The following is a 27,610-nucleotide window of genomic DNA, read 5'->3' on the forward strand; positions in this document are numbered from 1 at the left end:
TATGGAAATACTGTTTCCCTCTTCATAGAGTAAGTTGTACCAACCTACGCAGACTTTAAAGTTACACATATTTTCCTTTCTTCCAAATCCATAGGCAATAATAGTCCCATATGAAATGTTTCCATTCTTTACAATAGTACCTGTGATTTCCATTAGAATAAATAACATGCAAAGCGTCTAGCACGTAGCCAGTGCTCAATCGATAGCGGCCGCTGTTATTAAGACTTGGGTTTTTTGACCTAACGCCACCTCTAACTTTGCAGCTCATTTTCCTTTCTGTAAATTAGAAATAATAGTAGCTGGTCCATAGGGTCATAGTGAGGGTCAGATAAGACAGTATATATGAAAATATTTTGGAAGCTTGAGGGAATTATATTACAGCATTAGTAAAACATGGTTTCATGCCCACTTGCTAGAGCTATAAAACTTAAGTGTTAAACAAAAGGTCTTATAACCAGTACATTGGGCCTGAGGAAACCTTTTAACAGGTTCTTTGGGAAATAACATTCCACACAATAAAATCTGCTTCATCCAAATGACCTACAGTCCGTCTTCAGGAAAACGGAGACCCTTTCCTTGAAGTCTCCTCCTACCCTCCCAACTCCCCCTCCCAGCATTTAGCTCCCCCAGGCAAAAGCAAAAATGCTGGAAACAGCCCAGGTTGGTTTCTAGTCTGCTTCGTGCGGCACCAGAGTCCTGAGTCAGCGCCAAGGAGGCAGGATCTGTAAAGCGGGTGGTGTGCGTGTGCCATAGGCTGTCAGCTGTGTGGGCGGTGGACAGGGCCTAGGGAGGGGCTGGAGCTGAGGAGCAGGAGGAGCTGAGGAGGGAGGAGCAGGAAGCTGGCAGGGCCACCGACAGACTCCTTCCTGATCTCCTACTGCAGCAAATCCATGCTCTGCAGAAAGACCAGGCTGCCCTGTCCTACTGCCAGGAGGAGCCTGTCTATAAAAGGTTAAGTCCGGAGAAGCTAGAAGGCAGAAGACAGAAGAGAGAAGAAGGCTCCATCTCCCCAAGGTGCACCACAGACACGGGGTCCTGAGCAGCCCTGAAGGAGGGCAGAGAACAGACTCCCCACTTCCTCTGCTGATTGTTCAACTGGAGGGCCTTGTGCAGTCAGCAACCTGCACAACTGCACAGCTGACCCAGAGAACTCAGTTACCTCTTTCCCTGGAAGCTAGCTGATTGGACTAGGTATCAATTCCCCTCAGTGCGTTTATTTCATCATTCATTCAACAAACAGTTATTGCGAGTCAACTACATATGGGACATTATTCTATACACTGAAAATAAGCAAAGTCCCTGCTTTCAAGAAGCTTACATTTCAGTGCAGGGAGACAAACGTACACACACAAAATACGTGTGTGTGTGTCTGCGTCTGTGTCTGTGCATGTATCTCTATGTGCTTGTATGTGCACGTATGTGTGTGTTGGGAAAATGATAGTAAGGCTATGATGAAAAATAAAGCACAATAAAGAGACCTCAACAGAGAGGGGTCAGGAAGGTCTCTCTGAGCAGGGGCCTCAGTGAAGTGGGGGGTGAGTGCTCTGAGGGGAAGAGCACTCCAGGCAGAGGGAACAGCAAAGACGAGGGTCCTGCGGTGAGGTGGGTTCAAGAAATGGCCTGAGGCCAGCAGAGCTGGAGCAGATGAGTGGGGGAAAGATACAGAGATGAAGTCAAAGACGCCTGTGCATCTCTGCAGGAGAGAAGTCAAGGTCAAAGTCGAGGAGGGAGGTCACGCAGAGCCTTGTAGACGATGCTAAGGACTGGGGTTTGTTCTGTGGGGTGAGCGCCGCTAGAGGGTTCTGAGCAGAGGACTGATGCAATGGGTTTCTGAAGACTCTTTCATGGAAACTCTATGCACTATCTTTCCAGCTCCTTTGTAAATCCTTTTTTTAAAAAGAAAAAAAAGGAAAGGCAAAAAAGGACGATTCACTGCAGTGAGGGCGACAAAAGCCTGATTGGAATGGGTTCCAGAGGGAATTGTAGGAGAAAATTTAGAGATAGAGCAAATAGACAAACAGGCTTATCGTGCTCTACGTGGGCACCAGACCTCCACATGGAGTGTGATGAGGGGTTGGTCCACAGAAACAGGAGGAATGGCCTGGAACAGGGGCCAGATGCAGCAGGTGGTCAGTGCCGGTGAGAGCTCGTACAAACCTCTTTGACTGCTTCTATTTTCCCAGTGAAGTAGGAAAGCAATTGTGGTCATGAGCTAGGAACAGGCTGGCAAGAGATGCTGGGGTTTGAGAATGAAGAGAAAAGTGTGTGAACTAATCTCTAAAAGAGTGTGAGGGTGGATGAAAAAGGAAAAGTAGTGGGATTTCTGGGCAGGACTAGGGGTGGACCTGAGGTAGGGGTCACAAATTTACAGCCAGACCAATGAGCACAGCTGTGAGTTTTGCTCTAGCAATGTTCAGCTGCCCAGGTGCAGGTGAAGAAGAGGTGGCAGGTGGGATTTAAGCAGGGCTGGAGTTTTGCCAGACCAGTATAATGGAGCACCAGAGGGGCAAGGAAGTCGAGGGTGAAAACAAGGAAGTGATCACCACGATGGTGAAGCATGAAGTGGGCTGAGCAACTTGGGAGTCATCCAGCATCCTGGCCCTCGGCTACTGACTGGCTCTACCTTAGAAGGTAGCAGGAGAAAGAGCTGAGAGAGTAGGAGGAGACCTCAAGTTGAAATGTCACCATTTTTCTCTGGAAAGTATTTTTGGTGCTTACAATGGAGTTTAACTTGATAAGATGGGAAATGAGGATACGGCTGGGGAGGGGGCAGTGACAAAGTAATAGGATCAACGTCTTGTGGAGGCCAGTGAGATTAAAGAATCTTGGAAATGCAGCACCAGAGGGAGTGCACTGGACAGAAAGGAGGTGACGGTCAGACAGTGGGATGAGTGAAACTGAGACCGTGGAGCAGTGCAGTTACGACACGGTCCAGGCTAGCCAAGGAGATGAGGTCTCAGCTGGAAGCCTGGAGCAGAATCATCGGGGAGAAGAGGTTAAGGAACCAAGGGGCCAGGGTACAAGAAGAGTTATCTAAGTGGATATGGAAATAACTAAGAACTGCCCGCAGGAGAAGAGATGGGGAGAGAGGCAGTAAACCAAAAGCTGAAATCTTCCTGGCATGAAGGAGGGTGGTCTGGGCGTCTGTACATGGCTGCAGCAGGAAGGAACAGCAGGTGGTGCTGTCTGATGCCACGAGCTCCAAACTGGCGTTTCAGGACAGGTATGAGGAATAATGGTCTGGAAGCAACAGCGAGAAGCAAGGAGACACATACCCCACCTTCAGGCTCAAGGGTACAAGACAGTGTGGGAGGGAAGACAGCCATCACGTGACGCGGCTGCAGGTCAAGTAGCATTCTTGGGAGAGAGGCAGGTTCCACTTAGAACAGGAGGTGAAGGGACTGTCCAGAGAAGGCTCTTGCTGATGATGGAACATGAGTCCTAGCCAGGGCGATATCAGGGAATTTGGGAATTTGGGGAGAGGAGGAAGGGGATCAGACTAAGGCATGCACAGAGCCTTGTGGGGAGGGAGTTTGTGGTGAGGAAAAGGTCTTGGTGGTATTGACCACAGAGACCTCCCAACAGACTGCAGTGACGGCTGTGAGTGCTGGGAGCAGGGAGGGTGTGGCCACGTCACTCCCACTTTCTCCGCAACCCACTCCATCTAGAACCTTGCCCCATCACCCTACTGAAATTGTTCCCATTAAGGTCACCTCCATATTGCCAAAACCCAGTGATTCCTCTCCATCATCATTTTATTTGACCTTTCAGCAACATCCAACACAGATGGCGTTCTTTCTGACACACCCTTCTTTTTGATTCTCTGTCCCTGTGCCCTCCGGTTTTCTTCCTACCACTCCAGCCACTTCTTCTCACCTCCTTTGTGGGCTCCTCCTCTACCGCTAGTCTTAGAGGTTGACATGACCTCAAGCCATTGGTGTGTCTGCTCTGGCTCCCCTCCTCATGGACCCGCCCTGATGAAAGCACAGTCTCCCACCATCCCCACAGTCACTCCATCCTCCACCTAGCAAACGCTTAACTTAGAGAAAGACCTAAGAGTTATTCACAAATCGCTAGGCATGGTGAAGCTAAGTTTTCAGTGAGTGTTGTAGGAATTCTTGAGTTAGGTCGTATGACAGGCATTGAGCGACATGAAGAATGTGCAAGACAGTCTCTGCCCTCAAGCTGTTCAGCATCCTCTTAAGAAGACAAGACAGAGGTGCATAAAAATATAGGACTTCTGGAATACGAAGAAATACCAACCATCAGAGTTGTACCGTATTCAAATGGTCATCTACTTTCTCCTACTTGTTTTTCAAAGCCATGATGAGATGACTTACCACCTATAAGGTCACCCTGGGAATTAGCCCCATGTCTCTCAACCCCCAAGCCAGTGCTCTTGCCATGGCATCTCAATGGGTGGTTGAGATAAGGAGGACTGCGAGAACTAGAATAAAAGGCACTGTGCCTTCAGAGTTAGAAGCACGGATTCTAGAACCAGACTTCCAGGGTACAAATCACTAACGAACCTCAAACCACATTAACAATGCAGTAACTATCAGAGTGACCTTGGGAAAGTCACTTAACTCCCCTGTGTCTCGTTGGTTAAATGTGGACAATAATCGTACCTACCTCATAGTAATGATGAGAAGTAACATGAGTCAGGTAAGGTGCTTAGAATGTTGCTGGCACTTAGAGAGCTATGTAAGGTTTTCAAAACTAATAGCACTGGAAGATGATTAACAGGAGAGAAGGCCTGTTGAGTGCTGAGTGCCCAACTCCTCTCTGAATCCCAGGAGCCTGGTACATGTCACTGAATGAACGAACTAATAACAACCACAGGAAAAGACCACCAGAGATCAGTTAATCTACCCCCATTTGCACCATACAGGATGTCCACCAAAAGCAGGTAGGTAAATTCCACCATGACCGGCACCGTCAAAAAACACCTGTTGCTAGTCTAACATCTAACAACTCAGTCTAAGGCAAGAGAGAGAAAGACATACAGATCACAGGACATGCAAATATGCAGAATAAACACTGGCATCCGAAGGACAAAGTCCCTGGGTGGGATGTAAATCTGGAGTGACTGAGAATTAAATGAAATACTATCTTCCTCTACTTTATGACTCCTAGGAATAAAATCCCAGTCCCCAATAAGCATCAATCAGGGTAAAGGTAGCCCAGGACAGAACACAGATCCTTTTGCTCTACACAAAAAGATCAGAAATAAAGTCATGGAGGGGTGGGGGGGGGTGGGGGTGGGGAAATCTTGGTCAATCTCTTCTATCCACTGAAGACCTGTCCCCAAAAGTAATCATTCACTCAAGAATGACACCAGAAAGAGGAGGGTTACAGCAGCAATTCCGGAGGGGAAAACGAGAGAGATGCCTCCCAGTTGGGTGGATTCTCCACGGTTGATAGAGCTCCTCTTCTCAGGGAAGCTCAGGGTGTGAATCAGAACCCAGTGCTTTCTGCCCAGGCTCTCAGTAAACTAGGTGTACTTCGCGGGGGGATGGGGAGGGCGGGCTCCAAGTGAACCAGCTGTAGCCTCAGTGAGGTTCCGTGCAGCCTAGGGCTATCAGTGAGATCAATCGGGTCTGACCTCAGGGAACTACCTCGGAGGGTCAAGCCCCTCTTTGGCGGGAGCAGCGATAGATCCATCTGCCTCGCTGGCCCATCCGTTCCCGCGGGACCACCGACCCGGTCCCCACGCCCCCTCGGCTCCTCCCTGGCCACCAGCCGGGCTGACGCCGGGCTCCCCCATCCCGCCCGCCGGGTACTCACTCCCACTCCTTGCGCCGCGCCTGCGGGGTGCTCTGCATCTTGTGCGCCTCGTGGGCCTTGATGATGTCGCGCTGCTCGATAAGACCCCCGCGCCGCCGCTTCATCACCTCGGGGCTCACCGGGAGGAAGGGGCTGGAGCCGCCCTCCCAGCCTGGGCCCTCGCCCTCCTGCACCGGGAAGAAGTTGTCGAAGCCGGCGGCGGAGGCGCGCGGGGAGGCCGGCAGCATGCCCGCCTCGTCCGAGGCTTCGGCCTCGAGCAGGGCGCACTGCTGGGGCCGCCATGCCTCCTCCTCGGGCAGGGCCAGGACGTGGCGGTGGCGGCGGCGGCCCTCGGCCCCGGGCTCAGGGCTCCCGCCCGCAGCCGGGCAGAGGGCGGGCTCCAGCAGCCTGCGGCCGGGGCTCAGTCCACGCATGTCGGGCACCATCACAGAACATTGCTCTGCGCGGGGAGGTGGGCGAGAGATAAGGGGTGGGAGGGCGGGGAGGGGAGGGGTGGGCACGAGGGAGATAGAGAAGAGAAAGAGGTTAATGACTTTGTCGTCCAGGGCAAGGCTTCCAGCCTGGCCCAGAAACTGGCACACAGTAGGAACTCAATAAATGGTCGTTGAACTCAGGAGCATGCACTGTGGACCAGGCTGTGCGCCAGGTGCTGGGTGTCGACAGTCAAACAAAGCAGACTTGATTTTTGCCCCATGAACTTCAGTCTAGCGCAGAGGACAGACGTTGAAGACATAACTGTATGCAACTGTGATGCATGTCTCAGGGTGCTGCTATCAGGAGAGGAGAATGCCAAAGGCTGTCCTTCTCAGCCCCTATCTCGACAGCTACCTGGCTCTCCTGGCCCGTTGTGGTGAAAGGATCCCCCTAATCCTCTCCCCAGCTCCCCTGGGGAAGTCCTACCCACCACCTGCTGCCCTAACTCTCACACCCTCTCCCGCAGGACTGCCACAGGCAGGCTGTTCGGGAGAACTGGGTCCCGTACATGGGCTCCTTCCTCCTTTCCTTATGCTCATTCGCGCAGGATCTGGGGAGCATGTGTGGAATCAGGTGCCTCGGCGGGCTCCCTCGAGCCTCATTCTCCTCTTCCATGCCAAGGAGGATGTGGCCGGATTTGCCTCTGAAAGATGCGCTCATTCAATCAACATTAACCGAGGGCTCACCACGTGCCAGCCGCTGGGCACGCCAAGATGAGCTGGATGTAGTCCACATCCTCCTTGTGGGAGAAAGGGGAAGAACGTGAATTTGACCACACAACGCCATGTGCTAGGATTGATTGCTATGTGAGCGCATAGGAGGGGCCCGCCAGTCCACTTGAAGGCTTTGTGTAGGAAGGGACCCTCAGTCTGGGTTTACGCAGAGCTTGCCCGGCGAGGAAAGGGAGAGGATTACAGGCAAAGGGGAGAGCATGCGCAGAGAGGATTTAGGGAAACTGAAGGATTCAGAAAGAGTTCCCATAGCAAGTCTGAGGTCTGGGGGCCAGTCCTGACTTGAGAGAACCTGAACTTAGCACCTTTTCCAGATCTCTACCGACTGTCTCCCTCCCAGCCAAGAGCCCAACACCTGAATTCCCAGCCTCCTCCCATCCATGTTCCAAACCACGCCCCTAGCTCCAAACCACGCCCCATCCATGTTCCAAACCACGCCCCTAGTGACACAAGTGGCACACACATGCCCCCTCGGCTCCAAGAAGTACCATTTGCTCTACACGCTGGGAGGAGCCCTGGCGTCCAAATCACTCGTACAGGGCTTAGTGAGCACCCACTGCGAACTGAGGGCTATGCTGGGCCCCCAGGGGAGGCATCTTCCCAGAATGCTGCCCTCCAGACCCCGCCCCACCCTCCCCAGTCTGGACTGCCTATCAAATCGCAAGTCACAAAAACAAAGAATATTAAAATGGGCAGGAATCTTAATGGTTGAGCCATATCATTTTACAGGTGAGGGAACTGAGGTCCGAAGAGGTAGACAGTCTTGCCCAGGGTCACACTTAGCAATAAAAGTCAGAGCTGGGAGGGGGCTCAGGTTTCAAATTTAGCTCATAGTTTTTCCACCGTATTGATCACACTGCTTCTACCCCACGAAGCAGAATCCCTAGATGCCTCTCCAGGCCCCTCCTCATTACATTAAGGGAGCAGGTAGAAAAGAAAAAAGGAAGGATGATCTTGGCGAGTAGGTGATCAAGCCTGATGCGAACATTAAATAGACGCTGACCTCCCTGGAGAGACGGTGGGAGATAACTTCTTAATTTGTCTCCTCCTGCATTTCTAGCACCTGGACTGGTCGTCCCAGCCCTACCAGCAAACATCTTGGGAATACTGGGCTGGAGGCCCTGGGAATGTGCTGGTCGGCGCTAGATACTGAGTCACCAAGCTGGGTCAAGAGGACAGGGCCAGGGGAGGTAAAGGGTCCAGGGTAAGCTTGGTAGGGAGGAGAGAAGGAGAAAATAATTTCCAATCCTGCACGCAGTTGGGTGGGTCCCTAGAAAGAGTGATTCATGTTCCTCACGTTGTCATTCTGTCTCAACTCTGCTTGATGGCTTTTAAATTTATCCTTCATTCCTACAATGTTTAAATGTCTCTCCTCCACCACACACACGCACGCACCCCTCCCGGGCTGCTCCCACTCGCTCCGCAAGCTTCAGCACCGCCAGAAACCCAAGCAGTCTCAGGTTCTGCGGCCTGCAGCGTCCTCTTCCTCATGTCGCCCTATGGCAGAGGCTCCTGGGCCACCCTCCCGGCTCCCACCAGGCCAGCAGGACCTGGCTCCTTGTCTACGCTTCCTGGCCCACCCTCTCCCTCCTTCCTGGATTTCCCCTTCCCAGACACTCTGCCAAGTTGAATCACATCTTTGCCAAAATTACAGCAGCAATAATATGCACCACAGCGCTCCCGCTTCAACTGAATCAATTTTACAAATATCAAAACATGAAATTATCTCATCTTTCCTTTAAGAATTCCTGTTAAACAACCCTTCTATTATTGATATAAATGTTCATCAGGGGAATCTGTCGCTCCCACTGCCTGCCAAGCTGGCCAGTCCCCAGGTCTGGCTATCATCAAGCTGAGAAAACATCTTTCATCTCAGGCAATTTAGACAAGACAGAGTCTACATCTTCCAGGGAAGGACATTTGAATCTACTCTATACTTAGATTTCCCCCAACCCCCCAATTCTGGCATTCCTTGAGTTCCTTGAGATCAGGGATTTTGTCTTATCTTTCTATATCCAGCCCCTAGTACTGAGTTCAACACATAGTAGATTGCTGTGGTGGTCATTGGTACTGTTGGCCCAAGAGTCTGGTTATCCCCTTCCTGGGCACATAATAGGATGCACTTCCGGCCCCCTATGGTTGAGCAGGGTCAAGTGACCGTGCTGCCCAGTGAGTTGTGAGTGGAGTATGCACGTCACTTCAGGGCTAAGCACTTAAAGCCAGTGAGAAATCTCTAGATCGAGAGGGACAGGCAAACTTTGGTAAAGGACCAGATAGTAAATATTTTAGACTTCGCAGGCTATGCAATCTTTGTTGCAAATACTCAGATTCTGCTGTTGTAGCCTGAAAGCAACCAGACAATATGTAAATGAATGTTTGACTGTGTTCTGATAAAACTTGACTTATAAACGTCTGTAAACTTTGCCCTTTCAAGTGCACCTCTTGGACACCATCATTGTCACTCAGTCTGTGCCCATAGGAGCAGGTTCTACAGAGCAGCAGGCAAAAAGAGAGGATGGAGATCCACAAAACAGAATCAAGGGTGGACACACCAAGTAAGAGGCTTCCTGAGGGCAAAGTTGCTGTCCTGTGGGCCCCAGCCCCAGTCCCTAGGGGAAGGAAAACAGGTCCCGCTGCTCTGAGATACTGACCTAAGAATGAGCTCATGAAAGCCCCGAGGGCACCTGTCTTATTCCTCTAACGTTGCTTTCCACTTACCTCTCTTCTTTTTCTTTGTTGCTTTTTTTTGGCTAACACGCAGGGGACGGGATCTTAAATTATAGGGGTCCTGAGGAGGAAGAGGGCTTAGTGACACATTTGCAATCCAGCGGCTCCATTAAAAACTCTTCCTTTGCTTGTCAGGCCACATGGGGTAGCAGGGTAAGGGCTCTCCTCTCCACCCCTACCCCAAGTACCCTGCACTGCCAAAGATGCTAGAGCCAGTAGTCACACTCCGGCCTGCCTCTGAAACCTTCTCCCCTCTCTCCCCTCAGAGCCGAAGTCGAGATCTTCCTCCACAAAGGAACATTATGTTCTTTGCACCATCTTTCCCTTTATATCCTATCAAGAGTTTTAATTTTATTCATCTATTTTTGATTGCTTTAGTAATAATGGCCCGGGCATCCCCTTGGCCTCTCAAGCCCAGCAGGTGAGTCTGCCATGCTGAAGACATGCATCTTCCTCTCACTGGGTTCATGCCCATCCCACTCTCACCCCTCACTTTCTAATTCTTCCAGAACATGTGCATCTTCCAGCCACCTTCTGAGAAATGGATACACTAGGAAGTCAACAAGGTCACAATGTTCTTATGAATGTACTGCCTTTATACCCTGAAAGTTTTGAGTTCAGCAAGGAGGAAGAAATCACCATGGAATACACCACCAAGCAGCATGGGTTGGGAGACGGTGAACAGAAATGGGACTGATAGGCAGTAAAAGGTGAGTGGTGGGCACACATATGTGCCTGAGCTGGACCTGACATATCCCAGCCCTGTGCCCTTTGTCTGCCCTGGGCAGGAAGAGGACAGAAAGGTCCCCAACCCAACTGTAAGAAATGAACAATCCCAAGAGGAGAACACTTTTCAAAATAAGATACTACACGACTGAGATACCGTTCTGAGTTCTCGTCTAAAAATGATGCTCTACAGAACAGAACTGACACAATTAATGGGCTTCCTGCCCAGTGAAAGAAAAGGCAAGGAATAACTCTACTCTTCATCTTCACTCACCTGCTCAGAGAGGAACATTCCTGGTATAGTGATAAATATTCCTCTAGGGATTCTTATCTGAGCCAGCCTGCTACCTGACTACAAAGGAGGAGTAAAAGCTGGGTTAGTCCATCTGCTGTAACCTCCCAAGGCTGTGGTTCTCAGGCTTTAGTGAACCTCAGAATCATCTCCATTGCTGGTTTTACAACAGAAGATTCCTGGGACCTCCCTCCAGAGATCCTCATGCAATAGGTCTTGGGTGGGCTCAGGAATCTGCAATTTTAATAAGCACCACCCTACCCGCTCCACCCCCAGGAATCACGTCTTGAGAAACAGTGTCCTAAAAGCAGCCTATAGTCCTGAGAGGTTGTGCTGAGTTGGTAAGAAGTAATGAATTAGGAGGTTAAAGGCCCCGTAGGTAGGACAGTGTTCCTTTCACCCATTTTCAATCTACATCATGAAGTGAAGGGACCAAAAAACATCCAAGATGAGTTCCTTGACCCACCCACACTCCCTGCAAAACTCCATTCTCCCCTCGACTGGCGTCAGTTTTTGCCCCTCCCACATCCCTCTCCATATGTCTGTGTTGTTATGGTGACTGTTCAAGGATGGGCTAATGTCCAACAGCATTTGACAGCTGGTGCATTTTGAACGGAAACCAAGACCCAAGGAAAACACACGACTTCAAACATGGAGTGATCGCTACGTCTGCTGCACTGAAGGAGGCAAAAGAGCCTCGATTTGGTGTCAGGAGCTCGGAGCTCGGGGTATAGTTCTGCCATTTGCTAGTCAAGCAAGCTTTCTAGGTCAGTTTCCTCTCCCGAACCATGATAATAATCATCATTATATAATTTATATTACATTATACAACAGTTAATAATAAATATATTCTATAATTATATAATATATTGTCATGGATAATAATATAACCTGTCTTACAGAAGTCTGTGGTGAGAATCAAATAAGATAGTCCCCGGGAAAGAACTTGGAGATGGGAATTATGTAAATATGGAGCGAAGAAGAGAGTCTAGGAGTCAGCATGCTGAAACCAAGCTGCCTGCGTATGTATCCCAGCTCCCCTCTGACCGAATGAATTCCGGGGCAAATGACATAGTCTTTCATTTCCTCATTTTTAAAATGTCACTAAGAGTAGATACTTCATAAGGTTGTTTTGGGAACTGAATATATAAACACGTAGAACAGTACCTGGTAGAAACGCCCAATAAATGTTAGCTCTCATTTTTTATTATGCAAATGACATTTTATTAGAGTAAGTAATGCTCGTAACAACGCCAAAATGTCTGTGGTTTAATACAGTAAAGGTTTCTTTCTCTCTCATGTCATAGTCTAATAATGCGAGTTGGCCTAGAAGATGAAAAAGAGAGACTCTGCTCCATGATGTCATTCTGGGACCCAGATTTATTTCATTCAGGGGCTCTGTCATCCCCTAAGGATGGCATTTTTTTATTAAAGGGCTGGAAAGTAAATATTTTAGGCTTGGCAGGTCGTGAGTTTCAGCTGCGGATACTCACTGCTGCCTTTGTCGTGTAAAAGCAGCCATAGATGAGACATAGGCAAATGAATGTGGCTGTTTCAATAAAACTTTATTTACAAAAACAGGCAGCTAACACCTGAGCCTAGAGCCTCAGAGTCCTCCACTAGACTTTTTCTCTCCAGCCTGGAGACAAAGAAAAAGAAAAAGAAAAAGCACTTGGGGGACATTGCAAAAGGTCTTGAGGCCAGACCTGGAAGCGATGGATAGCACTTCTCCCCTCTTGCATTAGCCAGAACTGTCTCCTGGCCCTCCTCAGCCGAAGAACAGCAGAAATGCTGTCTACCTGAGTGCCAAGGACAGGGAGGAGAAAACAGTATTGATCGTCTGCGTCACACTATTGCTACTTGCATCGTGATATAACCACACAAGCGAATCGAAACACAAATACTCACAAATATGTCAAATACATGGAATACTGGCCAATCCAATGAAGTATTAATCGATTGCTGAAAATTAGCCACATCATAATGTGCACACAGAGAGATAAACAGATATATTTTACACAAAAGGAAAAGGAGAAACCCTAAGTGGTGTGACAATCAATTCACCAAAGGATCCTGATGATTCCGAAAACAAGACCTCAACAGTGCCAAGTGTTGGTGGGTCCTAATCAATTATGCAGTAGGCTCATACCACAGACACATCTATCTTTACAGTCCTTTGATGAATGACCACCCCCCCCTCACACACACGCTGGCCTTCAAGCTACATAAAGGCAGAGGCCACAACGACTTCATCCACCGCTGTATCCCTAGCACCCAGCGCCGTAAGCATTCAATAAAGATTCATAAAAGGAAGGAACGGGGGTGGGGGGAGAGGAGGGAAGGAACGTAGGGAGAAAGAAAGACACTCCGCAATTTCCCATACCATAATTTTGCTATTGTGGTAAATTAGTCCCCTTAAAGATCTGGCTTCTGCAGAGATCCTTACAACTACATTTGAGTGGGTAGGAGTGGGTTTAAGGGGCTTTTGCTTGCAACTTTCCAATCTGCTTGAATATTCGCCTTTACTGTTCTGCTTTAAGAACTGCTTACAATCTCTACAGGACCTGCCTGACTTGGAGAAGGGAAGGGAGATGCTTTAACATGGGAGGGGAGACTTAATACACCCCTGTGCAGAAACGCCCATAGATTCATTCAACAAACATTTACTGAGCACCTACTATGTGCTGGGGAGTGATAAAGGCACTGAAAATTCTTTACGGTACCACAGAAAGAATCCAGAAAAAACCCAAGGGGTGAGGCCCAGTACAGGCACTTTTTTTTTTCTTACTTTTTTTTTTAAACACAACTACTTTGGAATGTAGACCAAAAATTACTTCCACGGGAATATCTTGAAATTCCTTGAGCATGTGTGACTTTTCCAGGGTTTGTTACTTCTGTCACTCCTTCTACTTCCCTAAGGCACCCAGATGTAAACAGACAGACAAAGCTAAAGAGGAATGCATACGTTTTCTGAAGATTTTAAGGGAAGTAGAAATCTAAGGGCAGAATACTGTTCTTTGGATAGGATCTGGAAGGAGTCAGTTATGATGACAGCTGGAAAGAAAGCAAATGCCACAACCCCTTGGACTTGCAGAAACAGAGTTGAGATGCCACAGTTGTCTAGCCTGGGATAGAGAAGGGCTGGGGGGCTTCCAGGAGACCACACGTATTCCCTGAAAGGTATGTGGCCAAGCCACTGCAGCATCAGGCTTGGACAGCTGAATCCAAAAAGCTGCAAAAACTCCTCCAGTACCCTTGTTTCCGTCAAATACTTGTCAAGTGTCAACTCCAGGAGCACTGTGGGTCTCCAGCTAGCGCCTAATAACATCCCTCCTGCCCACAGAGACCAAGACGACTTGAGCTGATTTCCCCGGAAGCTGTCTTGCAAAGAGGAGTAAGTTACTGCCACGGCAGAGTTTGGGGTGGGAGTCAGTACTATTTGTGCAGCCAAACGGCATCTCTTCTCTGAGCAGGATTCCAATTCCGTTACAGGCTCTCAGAGGCACTAGCCCAGGAGCAGCCCCTCACTCTGCGGATTTAAGCAGGGAGCATGGTTTGCACTGAGAGAGCCGGTCTGAATCACCACCCACCCAGAGAGATAAGCGCAGAGCCCCGAGTCTGCGTTCAAGGCTTCCACAGTGTGGCCCCAGGAAGGACAGGCCTACAGCCCTCAAGGCCTTGCATCTTGGCCCGCTGTGAGCCCCTGTGGTGGTGGCTGTCCCTTCCAGATGCTGAGCTCTGCCCCATCTGTCTGCCAGTGCTGGCCCCTCCCAGAGGTCAGGCCCCCCGACGTCAGACCTGTCTCAGAACCCAGCCTTTGTCCGGCCACCCACTCAGCTGTGGTCAGACACATGGGAAGTGACAGTGAAGCCTGCCAGCAAGTGCAAAGTCATGGCTTCTGAGCTGGATGCTTAGGCGCTGACAGAAACAGAAGGATGAACTGATGCCTTCCAAGCGTATCTGGCCTCTGAGAGCTTTGACACTTTCCTTCATCCCACCTTCATCTCTGCACTCTCTGCACTGTTCATTTATGCTTTTTTCCTTCCGGTCACTTACTGTATATTTTGCCACGTAATTATTAATAATGATATTATAATTAACTTGTTTTTTAAGCCAAAGAATTCATTGAGAACAAAATTTGCATTTCCAGGGATAACATGACGTGAAGAATTTTACGCTCAATACACACGCACAATGCACAGTGTCGGCAAAACCAGGTGTGCAGCTCAGACTGGTGACCCCTGGAGCTGTGCACTAGGACACAGGGCACTTGTGAGATTAGACCAACAATTACAGCCACGCTGAAAGTGCCTGCACACCGACAACAAGCTAAAAAGAAAAACTGGAGTGGGCATTATGGTGAATCTTCCAGATCCCTCCATGCCCCACCCTCATGCAGTCTCTATTCAACCTGGGCAATGGGCTCCAGCACCAGGGTGGGTTCTAGTTAGTCTATGCCAGTCAAGGTAACCCTAACCCTTTGCCAGTGACTAGTTAAGGGTAAGGCACGTGACTCACTTAAGGCCAATGAAGGAAGAAGACAAGCTTACTGGGGCTGTGGAGAGAATTCTCCCGGCTTTCAAGGAAAGCTTTTAAGGGAATTGCCTCTGGCCAGTGTCCTACACAGATGTGAACCATGGAACTGCTGCCACCACCTCACTGCCAACCTGAGGACAAAGCTGCCACACGGAGGAGGGCAGGCCACAGGAATGGAGTCACCAGATTCTGTCAGCCCGGAAGCCATCCCCCTCTAGACCACTAGCAAGATGAGGCATCACAGCTCCTGCCTGATGGCTGCAGCCCATGCATCTGAGTTAGATTTTCTGTCACTTGCACCCTAAAGCTTACTAACTGTAGAAGCCCCGTAACCACCCGTACAATGAAAAGATGTTAACTGTTCCACGAGCCTGCAAGACCACTGAATTGTTTGGGTCACAGCAGGGCGAAAGTCACCTCATGCTCCTCTACATGTTTTCTGGTTGTAGTTCATCTTTTATACATAGACACGGGGACTTCAGTCTTGCATGAACTTCTTGAGAGTGAGATTCTAATTCTAAGATTCCCTGGTATAATGGGGAAATGACTCAACTTAAACTGAACAAAGTTAAATTCCACTGAGCAAGCAGTAAGTTTTAGGTGGGGAAGGGAACTGAATTACATGGAAAGGACTTATTGCAATTAAGTGTAGTATAAAACTATGTAGTGGTCCTAGCAGACACTGTCATCATTATAATCATCAATAAATACAATGGTTAATATTTATTGGATTTTTATTTTATTTATTTATTTTATTTTTATCTTATGCTAGATACTGTATTAAGGGCCATTCACGCAATAGATCCTTTAAGATTTCATTTAATTTTTGTGAGAAAACTGAGACTTCAAAGGGTTACGTAATACCGCAAGGTTAGGGTTACATAGTCATTAAATGGTACGGCCTCTAACACATGTCTGACTGACTGCAAATGCCCTGCCGTCATCCACTGCATTGCCCTGGCTCTAATGACAGGAATAATACAACAGTAATAATGTTTTATGACAATAACTTTCACTTATTGAACACTTATGCAGAGCCAGAAATGCATGTTTATTACCCGCCCTATAAGGTAAGAATTATTACTATTCTCATTTAATAATGGAAACTCACCCAAGGTCACATCACTAGTAAACACTGAATCTGGACTTCAATGTCAGATTCCTCCCCGAGTGTCCCTCTGGGAAGCTGTACTTTGCAAGTGGAGCAGACCTCAAATGGTCCTATCCCCAGGCCATCTGCATGTTTCGGTGACTGCATATACATGTATGTGTAGTGGGTTGTTAAGTTCATGCACGTTTGTGCCAGACTCTCCCTGGCCCCTCACCCGGGTCTGGCTCTATGTCTTTACACAGGACTGTGCAGAAGAAGCAGAGCTATGGGCAGTGGCACTTTCTAAATAAGCACAGCATGGCACGGGGGCAGAGCACACTCTTGGCAGAAATGTCCCAGGCCTCCCCAGGCAGCACCAGGCAGGATCATCACAGAGCAGGCTCTGGGACTGCCCAGAGGTGCGGAAAAGAGGGAGTGAGTCATCAGTTGTGATCGTGTCATCACCTGACAAAAATCAAGTAACAGCTCTGCTCTGGGATGAAACAAGGAAAAAACGGACAAAATGAGTCTTGGGACCTTTCCACCTCCTTTCCTGGTCCCTAGGCTCTCTCTTGCCACCTTATAACCCCATCCTCCGGCTGCCAGGGTCCTTATACTGCCCTTTGGCTGTTGGCAAATTCCTGTCTTCACCATAATTTTGTCCAAAAAAATCCACTATGATTATGGCAACCTTACTTTTCAATCCAAAAATTAAAACTGGTATAAAAAAAAGATTTTTTTTTACTTGAAAAATTATGTATAAGAAACATCTCATATAGTTACCTATACTGGAAAAAATATAATTATACAAAATCGGGAAGCACCAGAAAGGCTGGACCATCTAGGCATCAGACACATGCTCCAAGATAGTCTATCCTGCCTTTCTTCTACCTCTTTTTCCCACCTTAAACTTGAGTTCCCCCAGCAGCAGGCTCTTAGAGGCAAAAGGAAAATCACTTAAATACATTAGCACATTCTAAGGTGCCAGTGTTGCAGGGAGCTGGGCTGCATGACAGCCAGTCAGTGATAACAGGAGGTGAGGCAAGAAGAGGGGCCTCTGCTAGTCGTGTGTAAGAAAGACTTGATGCTGTAGAAACGTGGCACTGCCCCTTCCATCCAATGCACATCTTCCAAACATTTTAGTCTGATATTTTTATACAGTTCTCCGGTATAAAAATCAGTGCCATTTTCTCTGGGACTAGCTGAATTCTAGACAATACAGAAGTTCCATGGCAAGAAGCCCTCCCTTATCATACAAATTATAAATTCCCTCTTTTTGAGCCAGGCACCATGCTGAAGGCTTTACGAGCCTTCTAGTTATTGCAACAATCTTTTTTTTTTTTTTAAATGAACTGAGTCATTCATTCATCCATCCAATCATTTATTTCTTCCACACATGTATAATGAGCACCTAGTACGTGCCAAACATTGGGCTAGGCATCAGGGATAAAAACAGACCAGTAAATAGATCCTGACACAACACTATGATAAGTGCTTACATGAGAAAAAGAATAACATGCTTTGGGAGTCCACAGAGGGCAGTGGGGAGTCAGGGAGGCTGCTTGGAGGACAGGATATTTATTTAAGCTGGGAACTGTACCTTAGGTAAGAGACGGCCATGTGCAGGGTGGGGAGAGTTGGGTTGGGCTGCAATTTAAATAGCCTGGTCAGGGTAGGCCTTCTGGGAGAGGTGACATTTGAGCAAACTTGAAGGAAGGAAAAGAGTGAGCAATTCAGATCTCTGAAAAGACAGAAAAGGCAGTGCAAAGGCCCTAAAGAGGGAGCAGGCCTAGAACATTCCAGGAGCAGGAAGGAGACCAGTGTGGCTAGAGCAGGAATATAGCAAGAGATAAACTGAGAGAGGTAACATGGAGGGACTTTGTTTTTGCTCTGAGTGCAATGGGAAGCATCAGAGGGTCTTAAGCAGAGCTATGATACTATCCTAGTTGGCTGGTATTGAGAACAGGCTCTAGAGAGCAGGGGAAGAGACCAGGAGCCTATACTAGTTGGAAGCTATTAGAGCAATAATACTGTAAGTGTGCCTGCTTCCTCTCTGGAACCCTGGGCAGAGACAGCCAGTAGAAGTTCCCTGATCAACAGGAGCTCAACGTGCCACAAGGAAAAGTAGAGGCAAGGCAGGACTGAGGAGAGGCAGAGGGAGGGCCTGGGATGGCCCCAGCCCACCCCTAAAGCTCGTGTGTCCTCCAAGTGGTGCAGGAGAATCTCTGAAGATTTCCCATCTTCAGCACACACTCCTGCCCACAGAGAGGAGTGGGGGAATCTTGCCACTGTCCTGAAGGGGCCTCAAGGTTCGGGCAAGGAAGAGACATGAGACTAGAGGCACGGCAGGGCACACAGAGGCTCCAACAGCTAATGCAGTGACACCAGTGCCCGCCCACCGGAGGACACCTACCCTCCAGTCACAGCCAGTCTGCAGCCAGCCCCGCAGGCCACATACCCCACACCAATGTCAGGCCATGTAAGCTCCAGGAAAGAAGGGGTAGGAGACAGAATATTAGTTAACTGTATATTTAATCAAAAGAATGATAAATCTTGAGCTAACTAGAAAATCTCTGGCTAGAACCAAGGAAAAACATGACTTTGAAAAATTCAAGTTGCTCTCCATTAAAGTGACTGGGGATTCAGAAATCAAATAAGGTTCTAGAAATAATGCAAACCATTTCTGAGTTTTGTGGCTGTGCAAATTCAAATCTGTGTCACAATGGACCCTTGAAAAGAGCACTGAGATATAGCATAGAAATACTGTACATACGATTCTGTATTATTTATCCAGATCATCTGTACAATTCACCCTTTGGACTAGTTAGAGCTGACATTCATCAGTGAAGGTTTTAAATGTTCAAGGTCATGTCTTAGGACCCCGCCTGTAATTTGTGCAGTCTTAATGTGGGTTACCATGGCATTGATTGTCTTAGCTTCATCCTAGGCAATGATATCCATAAAATCTTGATTTGATGTGCTGATTCTATTTTTACTTTTTTTTTCAGTTTTTTAAAAAGACTTTTTAGAGCAGTTTTAGGTTCAAAGCAAAATTGAGAGGAAGGCACAGAGAGTTCCTATATACCTCCTGCCCTCACACATGCACAGCCTCCCCCATTGCCAACATTCCCCACCAGAGCGGTACATTTGTTACTACTGATGAACCTACAATGACGCATCATTATCACCCAAAGTCCAGAGTTTACATTAGGATTTATTCTAGTTGTCCTGCATTCTATAGGTTTGGACAAAATGTATAATGACAGGTATACAGCATTATAGTATCATAAGAGTATTTTCGCTGCCTTAAAAGTCCTCTGGGCTCTGCCTATTCATCCCTTCTTACCCTTTTGACCGCTGGCAACCATGGATCTTTTTACTGTCGCCATAGTTTTGCCTTTTCCAGAATGTCATATAGTTGGAATCATATAGTAGGTAGTCTTTTCAGATTGGCTTCTTTCACTTAGTAACATGCATTTAAGCTTCCTCCATGCCTCTTCATGCTCTGACAGTTCATTTCTTTCTAGTACTGAATAATACCCCATTGTCTGATGTTCCAGTTTATCCATTCACCCACAGTAGGACATCCTGCTTCCGAGTTTGGGCAATTACGAATAAAGCTGCTAGAAACTTCTGTGTGCAGGTTTCTATATGGAGATAAGTCTTCAGCTCCTTTGGGTAAATACCAGTGAGCATGACGGTTGGCTCATAGAGTATGTTTAGTTTTGCAAGAAACTGCCAAACTATCTTCCAGAGTGACTGCACCATTTTGTATTCCTATCAGCAGCGAATAAGAGTTCCTGTTGCGGGCTTCCCTGGTGGCGCAGTGGTTGAGAGTCCGCCTGCCGATGCAGGGGACACGGGTTCGTGCCCCAGACGGGGGGGGGAATCCCACGTGCCGCGGATGCAGCTGGGCCCGTGAGCCATGGCCACTGAGCCTGCGCGTTCGGAGCCTGTGCTCCGCAATGGGAGGGGCCACAACAGTGAGAGGCCCGGGTACCGCAAAAAAAAAAAAAAAAAAAAAGAGTTCCTATTGCTCCACATCCTCGTCAGCATTTGGTGGTGTCAGTGTTCTGGATTTGGGCCATTCTAATAGGAATGGAGTGTTATCTCGTTTTATATTTTTCCTGTTTTTAATAGTAAATTCTTCACCAGTGAAAATCCTCTAGCATACCACCACGTGGGAAACATTGTCCTGGTCGAGATGCAGGCTCTACCTAAAGCGATTGTCATCCAGGGTTTTAATGTTGAACACGAGACAGAGGACATTAAGGATTACCCAAGATACCCTCCCAGTCATCACTTGAGACGGCCCTAAATATTCCCTGCACAGTCACTCAGCCTATATTTGAACACCTGTATTGATAGGGATCTCATTGCTCCCAAGGCAACTCCTCCAATTCTAGACAGCTCTATCAGGCTGCTCTCTCTTATTCTGAGCTGAAATCGATGTGCAACACAGAAATCAATAAACTGTGAGGAAGAGTAATTCATTCACCTCTACCCAATGCTGACAATCTAGAAAAGGAGGATATAACCAGCGATCAAAACAATGAAGAGAAGCCAAAAATCAATGTGTCTACTGTTGGAAGAGCTCTCCACTAAAATAATTCAGAATTTTCTCAATGGACTCAGAGGACAAGATTTTTCAGTTGCTTCTTTTTTCTTTTTCCACCTCTTTTTCTTTAAAAATACGTCTCTTTGATCTTTCTTCCCAGTGAAAAGCTAATTGTAACTTTCCTAAAAGCCATTACTTTTTGATTCAGGATATTTCAGGAAGAGTCAGCTCCCACAACTTCAGAAGGGCAGAAAGGTCACAATATGAGGACAGATCTTTAAGAGATTTTGGGTGTGGGCTGAGGGGGCTCACTGAAGGATCAAGGTCCACCTAGAATCTGCAGAGGAGGTTCTCCTAATATGTATGTCCTCTTGGTGTAAACAGAATTTCTGAAGTGCTGTTTTTGCACAGCAGGACCGTGGGAAGGGGAGGAAGGGATTCGTTTCTAGTTGGTTCTCCATTGCTTTTTGCCCTTTGATCAAGCTAAAAGGCTGATTTTTAAAGATGGGGCTACAGATTTCAAAGAGGTACTTGGTTTTGCGCGATGAAGTGAAACCCCTTAGAAACATACTAGAGTAGGTCCAGCAGTGCTGCTAAGACATTTTCCTGAAAATGAGACAGAATGAAAAGCTGACACAGTGAAAGGTGATCCAGGTGGGGCGTGGGGGAGGCACAGAGGTGCTGGTGCTCCAGGAGCCCCAGTCTCCTTCAGCGAGGTCTGTGGAGAGAAAGCACTCTCGAAGCCGCCCGGCTCCAGCTGCCAGGAGGGTTTCCTCCAGCATTTACTTTTGCTTTGAATCACCTTTTACTGGCCTTTTATCTTCTCCTTCCTCTATTCCTAGCTTTGTCATTTACCAGCTTAATGTCTTTGAGCAAGTCAGCAGCCTCTTTCGGCCTCAGTTTTCTCATCTGTAAAATGGAGATAATTGTCCTGGCCTCCAATATATGAGGATTAAATAAGATAAAATGTGAGAAAGCACTTTCTAAGCTATTAAGCTTATGGAGGAAAATGTTGTTGTTCTTATCATCTAATTTAAAGTTTTAGCACACCTTTGACCTACTTTTCAGGAAATAGGGAGGAAAAGAATAGCTGTTCCTCACACTCCAAAGACTGCATGAGAAATGGGAATTAAGCTGCCCTCTGTCAGCTGAAGCATCCAGGTAGGGCCTGTGGTCTTCACAGATGTTGAGATGCCAGCAGTTTCATTTTACAACTGACCTCAGAATAGACAGAGGTCAAGAATCAGCCCGCTGCAGGAATCCTGTGGTCCGTGGAGCCTTCCAGAAGCCGGGGGTTGACGCAACAATGGAAAATTGAGCGCCAGAGCAGGGATAGAAGGAAGAGGCAGCTCCGCTGAGACATGTACCAGCTTGAAAAGGTGGCATTAGTACATTAGCATCAGACTGGCTAATTGATTTGTTCCTCTTACAGGAGCATCTGTCGCTGCAAAAATGAGGTGGCCACCAGCTCTGGCACGGTTGCTAGGAGAGCATCCAGGATCTCCAAGGTTACTTTCTGCCCCAGCCAATGGGATGAGGGCTTTGGGGGAATCAGGAGGGCGCCCATGGGAATTGCCTACAGGACAAGAGGAGCAAGGACTGACCTCATGCTCAGGTCTGCACATGGAGGTCTCAGGGCTGAGGAGCCAGGCAGGGGGAAAAGAGGACGAGGAGAAGGTAGAGGGAGGGGTGCCAGGTCTTAAAAGCTGGATTCTAAGCATCACAGGTGTGGTCCATTCAAAAGCTTCTCTCACTGTCCTCCCTCCTCCTAGAGCCTTCCTAGTGGACTCAAGAGGAGACCAAGTCACTTGGCCCAGGCCGGAGGCTGGTCTGCTTAGGGGTCCAAGGCAGAGTCCTAACCACTATTTATTCCAGTGAGATCTAATAAGAGGAGAGGATTTGATAACGTAAGCCCTGCTGGGAGCTTGCGGCGGGGGCGTGGGGGTTAGTTGATGCTCCTGCTTCTTTCAGAGACATTCTGAGAACTCCAGCAAGTCCCTGTGCTTTTTCATTATGCAGTCTATTTGGTCAGCTCTATAATTCCCCATCTTGAAACAGAAAGCCTGTCTATCTTCAGGGCTCTGAACTACCCTAGAAGTCCCAGCCAGTCATTCGCTAGGTTGACTACAGATATTTTCCAAGCAGGCTGCAGGCTGACCAGATATGTTCTACTCCTGAAATAAAGAGACTCCAGTCTTCTCCTGATTCCCAGAAAATAAATTAGTTAAAGAAAAGAATTTCCTCAATATTAAGATTTCTCCCCTGTAATTGTTTTCTTAAACTCTTGAGATCTGGTACCTCTTGTCTATGTAAGAATGTGTAGGTGATTTTATCTGTTTTAGCATAAACTATTTATTTGGAGTTAAATAGACCTTTGTTTCTATGTTAATTTGCAAAGAGTACCGTGACTTTGCAGATGCCCCACCATCTGGACAAGTTATGAGAACATAAGTTCTACCTTTTGACCACAAGCAAAAGGAATCGTGAGGAAGGTGCCTTAACTGCAGCCATAGTTACCCACCATCATCAAAGTCATCAAAGGTATCAAAGCCGCAATTTTTAAAAATATATACCATCTAGCCAGCCTAGCTGATGACCTCGCTTCCCACTTCACTGCAGAAAAAGGAATGATCAGAAGACAACTCCCCATGGTGGGATGAATTGGAAGATTGGGATTGACATATATACACTAATATGTATAAAATAGATAACTAATAAGAACCTGCTGTATAAAAATAAATAAATAAATAATTTTTTTAAAAAAAGACAACTCCACAAACTCCCATAACCATATCTGCCCACCTACCATGTGGTGTGTCTTCCTGAACCCAGCATGCTTCTAGCTCAAGTCCACTCTTCCTTGACACAAGCTCTTATCTTCGTCTCCTACTCAAGGACCATGCTCCAGTAATTCTTTCTCTTCTATAATACATCAACAATTTTTCACTCTCTGTTGTCCTATTCCCATCAACATACAAACATGGTGCTATTTCTCTCACCTTATAAAAAGTACTTTCTTCACCAGCTGTTACCCCATTTCTTTGCTTCCCTCTTCAGCAAACTTCAAAAGAGCTGTATACTGACTGCCTTAGTTCCTCTCCTCCCATCCTTTCTTATACCATCTGTAATCAAACATTTCTCTTTGTGGCTTTTGTTAAGGTCACCAACGACCTCCACGTTGCTAAACCCAATGATCAATTCTTCTTGTCATACTCGATGTGGTAGCCAACTCCCATGATGTCCCCCTCCTCCTGGCATTCACACCTTGTGTAATCTCCTGCACATTGCGCCACATTCGGTCTGTGTGACCAAGAGCATCCAGAGGTGATGGTATGACATTCCAAAATTAGGTTATAAAAGGCTGTGACTACCACCGTGGACGCTCTCCTGCTTGATCTCTCTCTCTTTCTCCCTTGGATCACTTGCTCTGCGAGACGCTGCTGCCATGTCATGAGGCCACTCAGACAGCCTACGGAAAAGCCCACACGGTGAGGAAATGAGTTGTCTGGCCAACAACCAGTGAGGAACTGAGGACTGCTAAGAACTGTAAGAGTGAGCCTGGAGTAGGATTCTCCAGCCCCAGCTGAGCCTTGAGATGACTGCAGCCCCAGCTAACAGCTTGATGGTAACCTTGCAAGAGATCTTGAGTCAGAACCACTCAGCTTAGCCACTCCCAGATTCCTGACCCTCAGAAACGTTATGAGATAATAAACATTTGTTCTTTTAAGCTACTAAGTTTTGGAGTGATCTGTTACACAATAGATAACTACTATACTTGACCCATCACATTGTTTGACACAGCTGATCACTCCTTCCACCTTGAAACCCTTTCTTCCTTTGGCTCCCATTACAGCACACTCCCTTGGCTTTCCTTCTACCTCATGAATCATTTCCCCTCAACTTCCTCTGTTGGTTCTTTTAAAGTTGGAGGCCCTAACGCTTGGTCCTTGGTCCTCTTCTCTTGTATGTCTACACTCTCCCCCTTGGGGACCTCATTCAGTCTTTAATGGTGTTAATTATTACCATCTATATATTGTCAACTCCCAAATTTATATCTCAGCCCAGATCTCTCTCCCAAACTTCTAATGAATGTAGCCAGCTGTTTACATGACTTCTCCACTTGGATATTTAATACCCAGCTCAGATTCAACATGACCAAATGTGAACTCATAATTTTTCCCATCCAAAGCTGTTCCACATTCTTCTGAACTGATAGCAGTTCCATCCTCCTACTTACTCAGTCTGTCCTTAATTCCTATCTTCCTCTTAGTCCTCACATCCAATCATCAGTGATTTCTACTGACTCTACCTTCCAGAATATAAGAAGACCTAGTTGCTTCTCACCAACCACTCCTACCACCGTGGTTCAAGCCACCATCATCTCTCACCTGGACACAGCAGTAACCTTCTAACTGGTCTCCTTGTTTGCATCCTTGCCTCTCTCAGTCAACTTTGGACACGGTAGCCAGCGTGCAGTGCAATCCTCTTAAATAAGCAGATCACACCATTCCTCTCTGCTCAACAGCCTGCAATGCATCCTCATTTCACTTAGGGTAAAAGCCAAAGCCCCACCCCCACCAATGGCAGCAAAGCCCTACACAGTCTGGTTTCCCTGTTACTCCCTGACTTCGTCTCCTTCTCTTCTCCCTTTACTCTGTTCTCGCCACACTGGCCTCTGTGCTGTTCTTGCAACACGCCAGGCGCAGCCCCACAGCATTTGCACTTACCGTTTCTTCTGCAAGGAATGCTCTTCCCCTAAACATCATCATGACTAAGTTCCTCATCTTCTTCTTCAAGTCTGTGCTCAAACACCACCTTGTCAATAAGAGGCCTGTCTTGGCCATCTTATTTAATATACACACTGCCCCCCACCCAGCACTCCCAAGCTCCCTGATCCTACTTTTGGTTTTTTTTTTTTTTTCCACAGCACTTAACATCTTTTTACACACTAGAAACTTTATTCATTTATGTTAGTTTACTATCTTCCCTTGCTAAAATTTAAACTACCAAGGGGCCAGTATCTTTGCTGTTTTATTCACTGATATGCCCTAAGCCCTTAGGGCAGCATCTGACACCCAGTCAACACTAAAAAAAAAAAAATATCTGTTGAACGAATGAATAACTATTATCTATAATTATGATAAAAATCCTCACAAGATTTTTTTAATCTACATTTCACAAATGATGGAACCAAGGAAAAGGGAATTAACACTTACTCTTACTATGTGCCAGGCTCTCTATATACATTATCTTAGATATTCCTCCCGTGTTCCAAGGCTCAGAGAAGTTAAGTTGCTTCCTAAAGTCACATAAGTGGTGATAAGCCAATCCCGATTTGAACCCAGGTCAGGCTGGCACTAAAGGCCCGAAGGATGCCCCTACCACTCTTCCCTCTCTTCCACTAAACACCCACCACACGCTGGACTGGTCAGGGATCTGCAGTCACCTGAGACAACAGTCTTTGGCCCAGAGAATCCACTGCATCACACCCTCATGGCATCCCTAAGGGTCCTGTCTGGAGACCAGCAGCCAATCTCTACCTTTCCTCCTGTCCCCAGGTGCAGGCATCCAGCCCACCGGTGACACGCGGTGACGGACAGTCACACAAACAGCACCAGCCCCTCAAACCCATAAGCCCAGGATGAGGTTCTTGGAATTCACCTTTTGAATGTTGCAAACATTTTTGCAAATATTTGAAATATCGGGGTTTCCTAAGCCTTTGAGGCCAGATGAGTACACATTGGTCCATGACTTCTCACTGCCTCCGTCAGGAAAGAACACCAGCTCTTCCGTCAGTCCCATCCTCAAAGCCTTGAAGACACTGCCAACTGACGGTAATAATAACTAACAGTATATTGGCTCCTGCAACATGCTAGACACTCCTGAATGCTTTACGTAAATTACACCTCATTGAATCCTCACAGCACTATAAGGGAGGTGCAATTATTAACCCCATTTTACAGATGAGAAAAACTGAGGCACAGAGAGGTTCAGTAGCATTCCTAAAGTACCATAAGTGGTAAGTAATTGAGCCAGGATTTAAGCCCAGGCAGCCTACCCCCACATCCTGTGTTTAACTGATGCACCACACTTCAGCATGGAAGCGTGTGGAACGTGTAAACAATACCTAGGGCTGTTTAAGGCTCCAGCACTCCACAGAGCAATTCCATTCATAGTCACAGACAACACTGAGATTGGTAAACAAACTGACATTGTATCTTCCAATATAGCTACCCACAGTTAACTTCCTTATCACTTCACAGACCCCATTTTTACCTTCCTAAAGAACCAACCCTGCATTTTCCACTAGATCAGTCATCTATTACTCATTGCTAACTGTAACATTTTTAAATTGCCAACATCACACAGTATCCTCATTCTAAGCTTTCTCAGCCTGCTCCCCATCTCAGCCTCTCACGCCGCTGTCTTTTCTTTTTCCAGCTACCCATTAATTAAGGGCAGCCTCCCTTCTCCCCAAGGGCCACAATTTCACATTTGCTGCCAATGACAGTATTGCTCTGTCTTGTTCCTAAAGCACTCTCTTTGGGGGGCTCATTAATCATTGACCACACACATTTCTACCTGCCTCACTTTTTTTCTTCTTTTTAAAACACTGATTGTTTGATCTTTAGGATTGCATAAATTTCCACTCACCAGATGTTGGTCAGACATCCACTCTGTGCCTGCAT

The 27,610-nt window shown here is 47.2% G+C and overlaps 1 pseudogene across 1 annotated transcript in view; it reads right to left on the reverse strand.

The window, feature by feature from the left end:
• Positions 1 to 6,943: 6,943 nt before the first annotated feature.
• LOC309973920 (antizyme inhibitor 1-like) overlaps positions 6,944 to 27,610 on the reverse strand; it is a 141,439-nt pseudogene continuing 120,772 nt past the window's right edge. The window contains exon 2 of the transcript in view: positions 6,944 to 7,000. The product of the transcript in view is annotated as an antizyme inhibitor 1-like (transcript). The remainder of the gene's footprint in view (positions 7,001 to 27,610) is intronic.

The sequence above is a fragment of the Leucopleurus acutus genome (assembly GCF_964270905.1).
Source record: "Leucopleurus acutus genome assembly, chromosome: 2".
NCBI classification, from domain to species: Eukaryota; Metazoa; Chordata; class Mammalia; order Artiodactyla; family Delphinidae; genus Leucopleurus; species Leucopleurus acutus.